Source organism: Carcharodon carcharias, chromosome 2, assembly GCF_017639515.1.
Source record: "Carcharodon carcharias isolate sCarCar2 chromosome 2, sCarCar2.pri, whole genome shotgun sequence".
Taxonomy (NCBI): domain Eukaryota; kingdom Metazoa; phylum Chordata; class Chondrichthyes; order Lamniformes; family Lamnidae; genus Carcharodon; species Carcharodon carcharias.
Genome location: NC_054468.1, coordinates 129129725 through 129136882, shown reverse-complemented (window position 1 = coordinate 129136882; position 7158 = coordinate 129129725). Strand labels below are relative to the sequence as shown.

Below are 7158 nucleotides of genomic sequence, written 5' to 3'. Positions count from 1 at the left end.
TTCCTAATTTTCCTGAAAAGCAAGCAAAATTTACACATTTCTAGTCAAATCCAATAGGGTTATAACAACAACTTGTATTTATATAGCACCTTCGCATGGTAAAATGTCCTAAGGCACTTCACAGGAGCCTTAACAAAACATGAAACCAGATGTGCAGATATGAGAGAAGATGGCCAAAATCTTGATCAAAAAGGTAGGTTTTAAGGAACATCTTAAAGGAGGGTGGTAGAGAGGCGGAGAGGTTTAGAGAGGGAAATTCAGAGCTTAGCATCTTGGTAGCTGAAGGCACAGTGACCAATGGTGGGGCAATTAAAATTGCGGATGCTCAAGAGGCCAGAGAATTGGAGGAGTGAAGATACATCTGGGGAGGGGATGGTTGTACAGCTGGAGGACATTCCAGAGATAGGGAGGGATGAGGCCATAGAGGGATTTCAAAGCTAGGATAAGAATTTTTAAATTGAAGAATTGCTTAACAGGAAGCCAGTGTAGGACAGTAAACATGGCAGGGCTGGGTGAATGGGAGTTGGTGCCAATTAGCATACAAACAACAGATTTTTAGTTAATTTCAAATTTGCAGAGAAGCACATTTGTGATTTCTTAGTGTTTTACAAGCAAAATACTGGCCACTCGGGACATAGCTGCAATAACAGCTCGTCTAATGCTCCTGACACAGAGAACTGATCACTTTAATTGGACTAAATATCAAGAGGCTAAGCACCAACAATGGAGAGTAGTGTTCTGCAAACTCTCATCAGTGTGGAATCCAGATAGAGCACCAGCTTGGGTAGATACCTGCGAACTGTTATAAAAAGACAGGCATGTGTCCAGAAGAAAGACTTCCATCAGAGAATGGTAGAATGGTTACAGATAGGAGGATGACATTTGGTCCATTGTGTCTCTGCCAGCTCTCTACAAGAGCAATCCACCTAGTGCCACTCCCCTGCCTTTTCCTCATAGTGCTACAAATTTTCCTCTTCACTTTATGAATCCAGTCTCTTTTGGAAAACATGACTTAATCTGCTTCCACCACACTCAAGACAGTGCATTCCAGATCTTAACCACTCTGCTTGAAAAAACTTTTTCCTCAAGCCTCCATTGCTCCTTTTGCCAATCACCTTAAATCTATGTCCTCTGGTTCTGGATCTTTCCACCTATCAACTCTGCCTAGACCTTTCATGATTTTGAATACCTCTATCATATCTTCTGTTCTCCAAGGAGAAAAGCCCTAGATTTTTCAATCTATCCTCACAATTGAAGTTCCTCCTCTCTCAAACCATTCTCGTGAATCTTTATTGCACCCTATAAAGCTTTCACATCCTTCGGAAATTGTGGTGCCCAGACCTGGATGCGATATTCCTGTTGAGGCCAAACCAGCATTTTATAGGCATTTATCATAACGTCCTTGCTTTTGTAGTGCAGGATCCTGTGTGCTTTATTAATCGCTTTCTGGACCTGCCCTGCCATCTTCGATGGTTTGTGCACACATAGCCCAGTTCCCTTTGTTCCTGAACCCCCTTTAGAACTGTGCCCTTTATTTTATCATGTGTATATAGCAAATGTGTTTATACCCCATTCTTTATACTAAAATGAATCACTTCACACCTCAGCATTAAATTTCATCTGCCACTTGTCCACCTATTCTGCAAACCTCTCCATGTCCTTTTGAAGTTCTAAGTCACCTTCGTCACAGTTCACAATACTTCCAAGTTTCGTGTTATCCGCAAATTTTGAAATTGTGCGCTGTATACCATGTTCAAGGTTTTAATATATACCAGGAAGTGCAGGGATCCTAGCACTGACCCCTGGAGAACCCCACTATAAACTCCTCTCCTGTTGAAAAACATCCACTAACCACTACTATTTCCTGTCACTCATTTCGTATCCATGTGGCTACTGTTCCTTTTATTTCACAAAGTCTAACTTTGCACAGAAGTCTGTTGTGCGACACTTTAACAAATGTCTTTGGAAATCCGCGTTCCCCAAATCAACCGGCGAACATCAACCCTCTCAACTGCCTAATCAAAAGACCCAAACAAGTTAGTTAAGGATGATTTGCCCTGAACAAATTCACGCTGGCTTTCCTAAATTAATCGGCATTTGCCCAAATGACATTTTTTCCTGAAACATCATTTCTAAAGGCTGCCCCCCACCACTGAGGTTGAATTAACTGATCTGTAGTTGCTGGGCTTATCTTTACACCCTTACACATCATATAACGTCTGGCAAATCATTGAAGGTGGCGGGGCAGCTTGAGAAAATGGGATTTGTAAACTATCTGGGATCCTGGGCTTTATAAATAGAGGCATAAATCACAAAAACAAGGAAGTTATGGCAGGGGTGGATTTACAATGGAAACAGACCGTGCTGTGGGCGGGGGGCCCGCAATCACCAGGGAGGGGAGGAGGGGGCCAAAATGATGAGCGAGTGCTGAACTGTTGGGAGTGCCGTCTTTCAGCTGCGTACAAAAACATCTGGCAGTCCCCCGCCCTCCCTCTCAAGACACTGAAACAAACCATCACAGGGAGTCGAGGTAGAACTTGGGCACAAGTCTGCTGAGTCTTTGCAAGAGCGCGACCCAAGAGTCTCAGGACGGCCAGTTAGGGCAAGAGCTGTACGGTCCAAGCCGCCGATTTAAAGAGCTTTAACTCAGCCCACGGGCAGTGTGAACTGCAGCCCCTTGGCTGAGCTGGGAGATGGCGGGTGCGGGGGTAAGGATGAGGAAGTGACCAAGGGAGAGTTGGCAGACGGGCATGGGCTATTGGTTTCCAGGATTGGAAACCCAAAACTCGACCTCACCCCCGCAAGTTAGGAAGCCGGAGCTGACGCCAGACTGCGGGCGCGGTTGAGAAGCGCTAGATTCGACCCGGCTTCACCTACCATTGAATTTGTATCTGAAACACTTACATATCTCTGTCGCTCCTACGACCCCTTTCCCCCTCCTCCCCAGCTACGACCCAACCAGTTTCTTACTACAGAATAAAGGCGCATTTTAAAGTATTATTGGGCAAGGTGACCAAATCAATCTCAGGCAACAAAAACTAATGGCAGGGAGTCTTCTTGGAGATCCTCTTCCTCCCCCACCAAAAAAACACTCTCTTAGACCATTCTGAAGAATCATCTTTCACGTCAATGCTTTCAGAGCAGTTTCAGTAAATAACTGAGAACATGCACACAATAATCAATCGATTGTGTTTTATACAACATTCCTGAAACCAGGCGACCCATACCCGTTCCTGTTAAAACCTCCCAGTCCTGATTTTAACCCTTCACCCTGCGAATTTCCGACGCTGACAGCTTGGAAAGTGGAAGTTGGAGATTTCCATTCGTTGCCGGTTCTCGAATCAGAGGGAACGAGCTGTTTTTATTTTGTTTTGGGCGCGATATTGGATCTACACTGAATGGAGCATGTTCTGGCTGCGGACGGTTATTAGCCATAAGTCTGCACAGCCACAGCCTCACCCTTCCGATATTTCGCCATTGCTGACACTCCGCCGAGCAAGGTTCAGATAAAATAAGCAGAAAGAAACAGGCTCAAACGGCTAAAGGATGAGCAGAAACAGATTTCAAGGTAATGGGTAAAAAAAATCCACAGGTGACAGTGGGGGTGGGGTGGGGTGGGGGCGGGGGGGGGACAGAAAAGACATTTTTACCCAGTGATTTGGGTAGGATTTGGAGTGCACTGCCTGATAGGTGATGGATACAGATTGAATAGTAATCTTCAAAACAGAATTGGATAAATACTTAAATAAGATTCTTAAAAGTTGCAGGGATATAGGGAAGGAAGCAGGTGGCGGGGGTGGGGAAATGGGACCAACTGGATTGCCCTTCAGAGCTGGTGCACACACCATGGGCCGAATGGCCTCCTGTGCTGTATTGATTCATTGGGCAGGATTTTATGTTGGTCAGGCGGGCGCGCGCCTGACCCAATCGGGCGTAAAATCAGGCGGGATGACGTTGGGCGAATGTCCCGACATCTTTCGGTCGGCAGGCGGGCGTGCGCCAACAATTAAAAGGCCCTATTAAGGCACTTCAGCAATTAATTAATTTGTATTTTTTTGCTGCCCGTCCAACCTTTTGGGTTGGTGGGCGAATTGGCCAGGTGGCCTTTGCATTTTTTAACAAAACCTCATCCACGGGCGAGATGAGGATTCCGACAGTAAATGAAAAACACGAGAAAAAATTTCCATGTCATTGTAAACATGTCCCTCGTCGTGTGGGGACATGTTTATATCATTTATTAAAGCTTCATTTTCCCTTGTCCAAATCTTCAGCTCCCTGAGACAGTTCTGCGCCTTCAGGGAGCTGTCAGCGCACGCTCCCCAGCGCGGGCACAGTTTTCTGCTCTCGCCCTCTCCCCACCCCCACCTCGGCAGCACTGGGCCCTTCAGCGCATGCCTTTCACTCTGGCTGGCCATTAATCGGCCAGCCCAGCGGTCAGTTTCGTGGCCATTCCCAGGCCCACCCACCATGCCTATTCAACAATGGGAAAATTCTGCCTTATGTTCTTTCAAGCAATTGTTGCCTGGAAAGAAAGCATTTTACTATTTGGGATAGCCATGTGCCTGCAGATCTAGCACACAGCCCACCCAGATAAAACCAGGTTAAACACATTTTGGAAAGTTAGACACAGATGCTTTCATCGGCACATGTTCCTCACAAGTTATTCTGGAACCAGATACCATGATGGTTGTATTCCTGTTTTGCCAAAATATATTGCAACATTTGGATCTGTGTCGACAGAGCATTGCAATAGAGACAACATCATGCCAACAGTGTCCCTTCCAACTGGGAATCTTTAACTTCCGTATTCCAACATTGTCCCTAGATTGATATCTGATTTAGTGTGATCCATGAAACAAAGACAAGAGACACCACATCTGCAGTGACTTTTTTGAGAACAATTTCCAGTGATATTGTTAAACAGACGTCAAAACAGAAAAAAAAATTATCCTTGAAACAAATTCACCAAAGGTTAAGGGATAAATAAACTGATACATCGAAGAAAGAACCTACTGCTCCAAGGGATTTAGTCTAGGTACATTGACCAACCGTCATAATGATCACATCTTTATTTGTTCATGGGATGTGGCTGTCATTAACAAGGCCAGCATTTATTGCCCATTCCCAACTGCCCTTGAGAAGGTGTTACATGTTTCAGTAAAACACAACCATTATAAGTTAGGATGTCGTTTAACATTAATTTCTTCATTGGACAGATGAAGAACTGGAGAACACACAAATCTAAGTTAGATCACCCTTAAAATAAGCGATTAAGATCCAGCCACGTCCTTGCAGTAGATTGTTGTAAAGGGAACTATGTCTTTGTGCAATGACCTCTGTGCTATTTTAGAGGATAAATAATGTCGGAGGGAATCTTTTGTTACAGCATTAGACCTAATATCACAATTTCATATTGTTGATCATGTAACAAGAACATTGCTAGGAAGTGTGGCAAAAATAATGTTCAGAGGTTTCGATATCAAGGCTGAGATAGACAGATTAGGATCTAAGACAAGGGTTATGGGGAAAAGGCAGGAAAGTGAAGTTGAAGGTTATCAGAGCAGCCATGATCTAATTCATGGTGGAGCAGACTCAATAGGCCAAATGGCCTACTTCTGCTCCTAGGTGTTATATTTGAAGAATTACCATTGACTCTTGTTAGAGCATCTCTATCTCATTTTACTGTTGAAGTAACTAGTTTGGATCCATTCAGTGTATGGTGAGGACCCCAAACCCCCTTGGGGTGAGGCTTTATGGGTTGAACAGTTGGGTGGCGACAACGAGAGAAAGTCTGACCAAATCAGTATTCAAAATGGAAGATAATCCCACTGTATTTATACGGAAATCCCTACAAAGAGAAAACCATCTGATGAGCAATCTCCGGCAAGGGGGTGGCTTATGAAACCCCTGGAGCAACCTTCAGTGTTGGAGCAGTATCCACTGGCTGCAAATGAGTTAAATTTCAAGAGATCCTGGATTCCCTGAATGGAGAAGAAGGAAAGCGGACAACACAATGGGCCTGAGAAACCTGTCCAAGCAAATCATAATCCCGCTGAACTAGGGAGGTGATATTGTCACAGAAACAGGGATGGCCACTGTATATTTGGGTCACTCCTGACCACGGAATAACACAGCCGCTCTCGAAATCACCAGCACATCTGCTGAAGACTTCTCCAGATGCAGTTGATGAGCTTGATGCAACTGAAGTGAAGAGGGGGAAGGGGAGGAGGATTCACAGTCTTGGGTGTGGGGTGCGGCAGCAAAAATGAAGTTGAGCACAGGACCCCACTAACTGTAAATCTGCTGCTGAGTTCAGGTGAACCTTTATAAACCACATATTTGCCTCAACCAGAGCATTGTTGGTGGGCATCACACTTTAGGAAGGATGTGAAAGCATTAGAGAGGGTGTGGAAAAGATCAACAAGAATTCCCCTCATCCCTGGAACCATCAGTTAGGTGGATAGATTGGGCAAGCTGGAGCTGTTCTCTTTAGACAAGAGAAAGTTGAGAGGAGTGAAACAGAAAATGATGGAAAAACTGGGCAGTTCTGACAGCATCTGTGGAAAGAGAAACAGAGTTAATGTTTTGAGTCACTTCAGGGCTCCTCTCAAAGTTGAGAGGATAGACATGTTCAAAGTCATGAGGGGTCTGAACAGAGTTTATCGAAACTGTTCCTATTGACAGAAGGGTCGAGAACCAAAGGATAACAATTTGAGGCAAATGGCAAAAAACTAGAGGCAACATAAGGAAAAACTTTTTTACACGAGTATTTAGGATCTAGAATACGCTGCCTGAGAGTATGGTGGAGGCAAAATTCAATTGTGGCTTTCAAAGAAAAATTGGACGATTATCTGAAGAGAAATATTTTTGCAGGGCTACGGGTAAAAGGCAGGTGAGTGGGTGGGACCAGTCAAGTTGCCCTTCCAGAGAGTCTGCACGGACCCGAGGCGGAATGGCTGCCTTCGGTGCTGTAGCCTAACTTTTAAATTAAGAAATGATCAGGAGAAGGTTGGGTGTTTCCACAACCATCTTTATGTTTATCCATTAGATATGTGCATTTAAAGAGTCAACCACATTGCTATGGGTCTGGAGTCACATGTAGGCCAGACCAGCAAAGATTTAGTGAACCAGGTGGGTTTTTACAACAATAAGCAGTGG

At 44.6% G+C, this 7158-nt stretch overlaps 1 protein-coding gene across 1 annotated transcript in view; it reads left to right on the top strand.

Annotated features, from left to right (window-relative positions):
• The first annotated feature begins 3278 nt into the window (after positions 1-3278).
• The window catches only part of usta (uronyl 2-sulfotransferase a), a 105870-nt gene continuing 101990 nt past the window's right edge, over positions 3279-7158 (top strand). Inside the window, exon 1 of the mRNA XM_041182742.1 lies at positions 3279-3568. The gene's annotated coding sequence lies outside the window, so the exon portion shown is untranslated. The remainder of the gene's footprint in view (positions 3569-7158) is intronic.